The sequence below is a fragment of the Oryctolagus cuniculus genome, chromosome 13 (assembly GCF_964237555.1).
Source record: "Oryctolagus cuniculus chromosome 13, mOryCun1.1, whole genome shotgun sequence".
NCBI lineage: Eukaryota > Metazoa > Chordata > Mammalia > Lagomorpha > Leporidae > Oryctolagus > Oryctolagus cuniculus.
The window spans coordinates 20892036-20900805 of record NC_091444.1 but is presented as its reverse complement, the minus strand read 5'-3'; the positions used below and the strand labels follow the sequence as shown (position 1 = coordinate 20900805).

Genomic DNA, 8770 nt, shown 5'->3' with positions numbered 1-8770 from the left:
GGCCCTGCACCCCACAGGAGACCAGGAGAAGCACCTGGCTGCTGGCATCGGATCAGCGCGGTGCACTGGCCGCAGCGGCCATTGGAGGGTGAACCAACGGCAAAAGGAAGACCTTTCTCTCTGTCTCTCTCTCACTGTCCACTCTGCCTGTAAAAAAAAAAAAAAAAAAAAAAAAAAAAAAAAGAAGAAATCGGTGTCTCCTCGGTGGAGAGCCATTTGGAGTCCCTCCAATGAAGAAGTTCAATTTTCTTCCTTTTTCTGTTTCTCCCCCAATTCCTTTTTTTTAAGAGATATTTCTTTTTTTTTTTTTTTTAAAAAGATCTTATTTGTTTATTTGAGAGGTAGAGTTACAGACACACAAAGAGAGAGAGAGAGAGGTCTTCCATCTGCTGGTTCACTCCCCAAATGGCCGCAATGGCCAGAGCTGAGCCAATCCATAACCAGGAGCCAGGAGCTTCTTGCGGGTCTCGCACATGGATGCAGGGGCCCCAGCACTTGGACCGTCTTTCACTGCCCTCCCAGGCCACAAGCAGAGAGCTGGATGGGAAGAGGAGCAGCCGGGACACGAACCGGCTCCCATGTGGGATGCCAGAGGCACAGGAGGAAGCTTAGCCCAGTACGCCACAGCGCCGGCCCCTCCCCCCAATTCTTTATGATACACAAGGATCCTTTTCAGTCATCAGTAAACACTGACATGCACGCCCCTCGCCTGCGCGGTCCCCGGGGTGCAGCTCAGCCACTGCAGTGTGCCCGTCCACCCCTGCTCGCATGCCTGGCCCCTCCCCCTAGCATTCCCCACTCTCCCCACACATGGCCTCTCATCGGGGGCCCTCCCCTGTCCTGGAAGATGGGAGACAGTTCCTTGAGAACACCACGCCCTCTGATTTCCCAGGTGCAAAGACCAGGTGATTCACCGAATGCCCCTCCCTCGGCTCCCAGGGAGGGTGACCGATGGTAAAGGAAGCGGCAGAGAAGAGAGCTGTCCATTTCCGCCAGGTGCCTCTGCTTTAAGCTCCCCTAATGCAGCCGCTGTTGCTCACATCCTGGTCCTCATTCCCAAGATTTACCACAGGCGTAAATCCCAGCCCAAGATCTTGGACGCTTGGCTCCATCATCTCCAGGGCAGGGCAGCCAGGGCGAACTTGGATGTGGCAGGTGCATTTCCTTGATGGAAGACACAGGCAGTTACCTACCAAGACTACTAAAGGAGCCCTCCTCCTCGCATTCACAGTCCTCCCACCAGAAGACAATAATGGCTAATGTTTACTGAGTGCTTAGTAAGTGCCAGGCAGGTTTTGAGTGCCTTCCCAGTATCACAGAAGTGGGTACGTTTATGACAGCTCCATTGTACGCTTCAGGAAACTCAGGACAGAGAGGTAGAGCAGGTGACCCAACCTTGCTAGCCTCCATAGCCCAGGTTATTAACCAAGAGACCATCCCACCAGGGCCATGTTGCCCCCTCCAGGGACCTGTAAGCTGCAGCCTGACACCCCCCTCCCCCAGTCCTTTGAGAGTGCCCTGTCAGAGTCTAGAACCATTCACCCACAACCCAGCCCTTGGCTCTCCAGCGGCGGTGGGGGGGTGTCTGCACCTGCTCGAGGCTGCTGGGAGCCCTTGGTCAGCACTGCCTGAAACCATGAGGCAGCTGAGCTGCTTCCCCAGAGACCTGCACAAGTCACTCACAATCTACTGCGCACACACTCGCGTGGTCTCCACCGCTGAGAGGTGGACCAGTGTTCCCACTGGAGTGTGAGGGATGGGGATGGGGAGTTAAGTCCCTTACCCAGGATGGTGGAGTGGCCAAGGCAGGATCTGAACCACCTACCATGCCTGCCTCCCCATCCAAGAATCCATGGCTGTGCCCTGGGGATTCCAGCAAATGCCGTGGGGTCGGTGTCCTATGGGTCTTTAACCTTCCATCTCCAAAGCCACGGTGGTCCCAGACCCCTTTGGAAACCTCTGGTTTCAGAACAGCCTCAGGGAGGTATTTACAATGCAGAGTTCAACCCCCAGAAATTCTGACATAGGGGGCTGCAGGCATAGCTAGCTCCCAGATGGCTCAGCAGCAGGGGATCTCTGGGGCACCCAGCTCTGGGCAGCCTCTACACTGTGGTCTCAGTGGTGCCTGTCCCAGGCCTTTTGTCATGGCAACAGGTCCACAAACACATGGGGTGGCGGTGAGTGAGGGTCTTTACTCCCAATCCTGCTGCTCAGGGCTTGCTTCTGGGCATGGATGTTACAAAGCATGGGAGAGACTTCCGAGGTTGAAGACAGATCCTTGTTGTCCACTCAAGGCCCAGCTGCTTCCCTTGGGTGTGGATCACTAGGTAGAGGAGGAGGGAGGGGACAGAGCCACCTCCCGAGGGCTCAGCAGGGACCTGGGGCAGCACTGGATTTTCTTTTCTTTCTTTCTTTTTCTTCTTCTTCTTCTTCTTCTTCTTCTTCTTCTTCTTCTTCTTCTTCTTCTTCTTCTTCTTCTTCTTCTTCTTCTTCTTCTTCTTCTTCTTCTTCTTTTAAGGTTTATTTGTTTATTTGAAAGGAGTTACAGAGAGAGAAAGAGAGGAAAAGACAGAGAGAGATGTTCCATCTGCTGGTTCACACGCCAAATGGACACAACGGCCCGGACTGGGCCAATCCAAAGCCAGGAGCCAGGAGCTTCTTCTAGGTCGCCCATGTGGGTGCAGGGGCCCAAGGACCTGGGCCACCCTTGGCTGCCCTCCCAGGTGCACCAGCAGGGAGCTGGATCGGAAGTGGAGCAGCTGGGACTTGAACTGGTGCCCACATGGGATGCCAGTGCTACAGTCACCTGCTATGCCACAGAGCCAGCTCCTGCACTGGGTTTTCTGATGAGTTTGCAGCTCTTGAGCCTGAACTTGAACCATAAAACCCAACCCCAAAGGCATTTCTCAGACAAGCCACAACAGCTCCAGAATCAGGGGTGTGATTTGGCGAAAATGCAAACTCCTGCCTTGACCCCAATTTATTGAATTAGAATGGGGGAGAGAGGGCAGACACCAGACAGGTCACACCCCAGGCCTTTCTTAGGCATGTGACTGATAAAGGCTGGTAGAACAGACTTTGGAGTGTCACAGGTGTGGGTCCAAAGTCCAGCTGTGCCACAAAGCAGCCGTGTGGTCTGGACCTTACTCCTAACCCGTGTGACACCCAGCGTGTGCCTCTCTGAGATGCCTTCCCTGGAGAAAGGGACCCTGCCCGGACAGGCGGAGTGGTCTTACTGCGGTTCCAAGGCCACCCACACCAGGAGAGGCGTGCAGGGGGCCTGGCACCCAGGAAAGAGCCTCACCTGGGGGCAAGGCAGCCGCCTGCTCTGGGAAGAAAGAGCGGTGAGCCGGCCAACAGCACTGAGCAGGGGTGGCCGCGGTGGCACTGTGGGTTAGGTCACCCCTTGGAACATCTGGATCCCATATCAGAGTGGCCATCTCAGCTTCTCCGCTTTCAATTCAGCTCCCAGATCATGTGCCTGGAAAGCAGCAGACGATGGCTCAAATACTGGTTCCTTGCCTCCCACGTGGGAGACGCAGGTGGCATGGCCACGACCTCCATGTTACAGAGCAGGAAACAGGCAGAGAGAGGTGGAGGAACCTGCCCAAGGTCACTCAGCTTGCAAGAACTGAGGTTTGAGTCCAGGTAGTGCCTGGCTTTACCTGGCCCAGCAGTGGCTGTTGTGGGCATTTGGGGGAGTGAACCAGTGGATGGAGGACCTCTCTCACATACACTCTCTCTGTGTCACTCTGCCTTTCAAACAAATAAATAAATCTCTTCCTTTCTATTCTTTCTCCCTCCCCCACCTTCTTTCTTTCTTTTAAAAAAAAACTACCCCCTCACTCACTGCATGCATCATTCATGCAGTAGCAAAACCCTGGCTTCTTTAAAGCAAGTCTGACCTCCAGATGCCGGTCTGGGCTCCTGGCTTATGCTGGGGCTGTGGCCATTTAGGGCAGTGAGCCAGTGGATGGAATTCTGTGTGTGTGTGTGTGTGTGTGTGTGTGTGTGTGTGTATACCGCTCTCTATCTCTCTGTCACTCTGTCTTTCAAATAAATAAAAAAGAAAATAGAGGCCTGCCTCCCCACTTCCCGGGGCTGTTACCTTTCCCAAGGTAACACGCCCAAGGACGTGAGCCTTCCCACTGGGCCGGGTGTCGGAAACAAGACAGGGCAATGCAGGCGCCCTCCACTAGCCCCGCCCCCTCCCCTCCATCTGCAGTCCCTAGCCCCTCCTGGAGCGGCAGCCCCTTGGCAAAACACTGGGCATCCCCAGGAGGTGTCACCTTGAAGTGGGCTGCCAGGGAGCCAGGAGCTTCCACGTTCCTCCGCCTCCTCCCCTCTCCCAGTCGGGCCCATGCAGAGAAATGCCAGGGCTTCCGGAAAGCTGTGGCCATTCACAGGGGGCCAGTCCCCTCCGGAAACGTCCCCCGCTCTGCTGAGAGCCTGCTGGGAGACTTGGTGACGTTCTGCTCTCAGCACACACAATGGGCACAGGCAGGAAAAACATCCCGCCTGTCCAGGGGCTCGCAGCCTCCTGGGACCCCGCCCACCCCAGGGGCTCCCAGGGGAGGGAGAGGTGCACCCAGGCTGGAGGACAGCTGTGCGAGCCCTTGGAGAAGGGGGGCAGGGCCATGTTTGCCCAGCTGCCACCGTCTCAACCAGCGGAGCGAGTCCCATTCGAAATCCATTCTGCTTATGCCAGCTGCTTGGCTGGCCTGGAGACAGCGCCTGAGCCCTGGCACTGGAACGGATTAGAACCCAAGCTGGCAAACAAAGCAGTTAGACCCAGTGACCTTGGGAGCCTGGCCCGAGGCAGGTAGGCGTACCTGGTGGAGGTGTTGCTGCACATGTGAAACTTTTCAGGTCTCTCTCCGCCTCCCCCTGACGGGGAAACGGTCTGAGTCCTGTTCGCCTCTGATGAGCTACTGTGCGTGAACACACCTCAATCACCAAGTGGGATTTTTCCCTGAACAAAGCAATGGGTGGGAGAGGGCCCCCTGGGGAAAGTCACAGCCAAGAGTTGGAAGGCAAGGCCCACTTCAGCTCGACAGACACAAACCTGCACGCCAGCGTAGTCTCTGGGCGGGTGGGGTGTTTTGGGATTTCTGGCTTGGGACAGTCTGGTTACAGGGCAGGGGGCAGGATGGGGAGACTGGTGACTGTTCCACACTAAACTCCGCTGCTACTTAGGTTGTGTGCCCTTGCGTGGCCTTGGGGCATGGCGGTTTTGAGGAGCTAAGAGTCCCATGAGGCCCTTGGCACCAGCACGGGTGCAGCCTCACTTGGTAGCCACAGAACTGAGCAGGTAAGGGAATATGCCTGAGGTTGATCCAGGAAGGCTTCCTGGAGGAGGGGAGTGCAAGGCATGTTTGATAGAGGGGAGGGGAATTAGCTCACACAAAACCCTGAAGAGGGAGCTGACAGGTTGTGGTGGAAACACCTGGGGTGGGGAGGACGCTCCGGGGCCATCGAGGGCCTTGCCTGACTACAGAACAGGAGCACCGTGCTTCAGCAAGGGGAAGGGGCCTGGCCGAGGTCAGGGAGCTGTGACCGAGCTGGAGAGGGTCCTGGGGGAGGTGGCAGAGAGGGTGTGAGCGGAGGGAGCCCGGACACCCCCTGGGGTGCAAAGGCTGGAGGGGGGAGGGGGACCTGGGGGTGGCAGCAGGATGGTAGAGTGCAGAGGGCCGCTCCAGGCTGGGGCCTTGTGCAGAAGGAACACTGGGGGTCGGTCAGGTCAGCTGTGCCTCTGCAGCCTGGGAACCCCAGGGGGTGGGGGGTCTTTTAACCCCGTTTTCCAGGCACTTTTTGAAGTATCCTGGTAGTGCCTGCAAATCTCACCCTCCCTCCCCTCTCCTCGAACTGTGACAGTGGGGAACACTTGGACAGAGGCGTGGAATCGCAAGTGGCCGAGAGCCAGCCCCAACCTCTGAGGGCAGCCTCCCTCCCCAGGGGGTGCCCTCCTACCTCCATCAGCTCTGCCTCAGGCCGCTGGCCGCCAGGGGAAGGGTATTTGCGGTCCAGAACCACGGTCGGCCACACCCTCAGCCTCCCAAGGGTGAGTCTCCTTTACCAGCTGTACTTTGCAAAGGAGAGAGATCCAAGGAGGAAGTCTTGTAAAATCTTTTTTTTTTTTTTTTTGAGATTTATTTGAACAGCCGAGTTGGGGAAAGAGAGAGAGAGAGAGAGAGTCTTTCACTTGTTGATTCACTCCCCAAATGGCCACAACAGCCAGGAGTGGGCCAGGCTGAAGCCAGGAGCCAGGAGTTTCATCCCGGTCTCCCACATGAGTAGCAGGGGTCCAAGCACTTGGGCCATCTGCTGCTGCTTTTCCCAGGCCATTAGCAGGGAGCTGGATGGGAAGTGGAGCAGCCAGGGTTTGAACCAGTGGCCCCTTGCCAAATGTTTTAAGTAGAATGTACTGAATACAGACTGGCAGGTTGAGATCTTCTCAGGCTAAGGCATGAAAGGAAAGGAAACGGTGAACGTGACCTCCAATCCCTCTTCCAGGGCCGGGACTCCGGGGAGGAGGAAGGGGGCTGGAACGGCTGCTGATGGGGAAGCAGGTGGCCGTGTGCAGCGCTGACCCTGCCCGAGTCCTCCGAGCCGTCTCGGCTCCCACAGCCCGGTGAGGAAGGTGTGGCCACGATCTCCACGTTACAGAGCAGGAAACAGGCAAGGGGGAGAACCTGCCCGAGGTGACTCAGCTCGTAAGAACTGAGGTTTGAGTCCAGGCCTTGCATGTGTCCCTGGACATGCAAGAGGCCTTCTCCCTCGGAACCCAGGGCCTCGCCGGTGCCTCTTCCCAGGAGGACGTGGGTGGCATAGGAAGCTTTTGCCGTCTCAAAAAGTAAAAGTTCTAAAAGGAGGAGCACCAGGCCGTTCCCCTCCCCCTGGGAGCTGAGCCCGCATGAGAGGCACAAAGACCAAATTCCAACCAACTCTAAACTCCTGGGAGTGGGTAAGTCAGGGTCAAGTGTGTGTGAAAACCGGTACAGAAAACCGCTGGCAGCCTGGCAGGTCGTCTGCAAGCATGCGATGGATGATGATTGACTGAGCAGGGGAGGAGCCCAGCAGGGATGGGAGCATCGGGAGTGCTGAGGGCAGCTGGGAGGATGGAGCACCCCGTGCCCTGTGCCGCCACCGCCAGCAGGTGCACAGGTGCAGGAGCGGGGCTCACCTCAACGTCCAGAAAACCTCTCAGCTACTTGAGGCCCAAGTGCACCGACAGGAGCAGCTGCACAGCCCTCCCTAGGGAAGAGGCTGGGTCAGGTTTGTGCTTTATTTTATTCCAGAGACAGACAGACGGGCAGTGAGAGGCCATCAGAGGGCTCCCAGCAACTAGATCACTCTTCAAATGCCCCCAAGGCCAGGCCTTTGAACTCGGGGCCCCAGCTACCTGAGCCATCACCTGTGGCCTCCCATGGTTGCACCTGCGGGTGAGCTGAAATCAGCAACTGTGGCCAAGGTGAGGAAGGCAGGCAGTGCGCTGTGGGACGTGGGCATCGTGACCACTAGACCGAAGCCCCTGAGCCAGGGGAGTGACGTCTGGGTTTAGGGGACACTCACGAATGCTCCGAAGAGTGCTGGTGCCCCCGGGGTGGGGAGGGGAAGCAGCAGGCGGATGTGGGGCCGTGAGCACGGAGGTGGCAGTCCCATCAGGGCTGCCCTGCCTGGCTCTGCAATGGGCAGTGACCAGTAGCAGTGACACCAGCCATGGTGTCCGGAGCAGGGATTGTCCCAGCCTTGCCCAGCGCTGCCCCTTTAGTCGGCAGATGGTGGGCAGAGGCTGAGTTATGGTGAGGGCCCCAGGTGCGGTGGAGGGACAGTGACTTTTGGTCAACCCTGCTGCTGCCTGTCGATCATGATTGTGGGAGACTGGAAGGAGCGGGCATCGTCCTGGTACCCCAGTGAGCTGGAGCCCCTGTGCCCGCCACTGCCTGGAGGCGGCTGGTGCAGGGGAGGGCAGGCGTGCTCAGGTGGGCAGGCCCAGGCCCCGCCCTGCCCATCCCCCGTGCCCTCTGCTGCCACCCAGCCCCTCCTCCCTATCTACCTCCCACCACGGCATCCTCCTTATGGGAATGAGCCCACCTCAGAATGAGCTCCAGAGCCCTACCATGACCTGCAAGACCCCACCTCAGGGGTTCTCACCCTTGGCCACACATTAAGGTCATCTGAGGAGCTTTTAAACAAACAGCGATGGGGCCAGAATTGTGGGTTAGGCTGATGCCACCATCCCATATAAGCGCCAGTTAGAGTCCTGGCTGCTCCACTTCCGATCCAGCGCCCTGCTCGTGTGCCTGGTGGCAATGATGGCTCAAGTGCGTGAGTCCCTGATACCCACATGGGAGACCTGGATGGAGTTCCAGGCTCCTGGCTTCGGTCTGGCCCAGCCCTGGTCATTGTGGATATTTGGGGGGTGAACTAGCAGTGGCTAGTCCCTCTCTCTCTCTCTGTAACTTTGCCTTCCAAATAAATAAGTGAATCTTAAAGAAACAGAAACAACCGACACCCTGACGCTGCTTGTCCTCTGGGGCTCTTGATGGACAGCTGGCCCTGGCTGCCCTCCCAGCCCCCCCCCTCCCCCGACCACACCATGATCATGTCCTGGCCTTGTCCAGGCCCTGCCCTGCTTGAGTTCAATCCGTCGCTTCTGACTCTTCCCATGATCGTGTTGAGGGGGAGGTGTCTTTCTCCCCCTGCTAGGACGTGAGCTGTGACGGCGGGGACGTGGCCATCTCATACGCTGCTATGTCCTCAGTGCCCA

At 57.5% G+C, this 8770-nt stretch overlaps 1 long non-coding RNA gene across 2 annotated transcripts; it reads right to left on the bottom strand.

Moving 5' to 3' along the window:
• Positions 1-982: 982 nt before the first annotated feature.
• LOC138844931 (uncharacterized) lies at positions 983-6090 on the bottom strand. Of its 2 annotated transcripts, XR_011381385.1 has the most exons (3): positions 5971-6078; positions 3305-3481; positions 983-1164 (listed from the first exon to the last, which is right to left on the bottom strand). It is a non-coding gene; the product is annotated as an uncharacterized lncRNA (long non-coding RNA). The 2 variants fall into 2 exon arrangements; XR_011381384.1 differs by lacking the exon at positions 3305-3481 and having other exon boundaries at positions 5971-6090.
• Positions 6091-8770: the final 2680 nt, after the last annotated feature.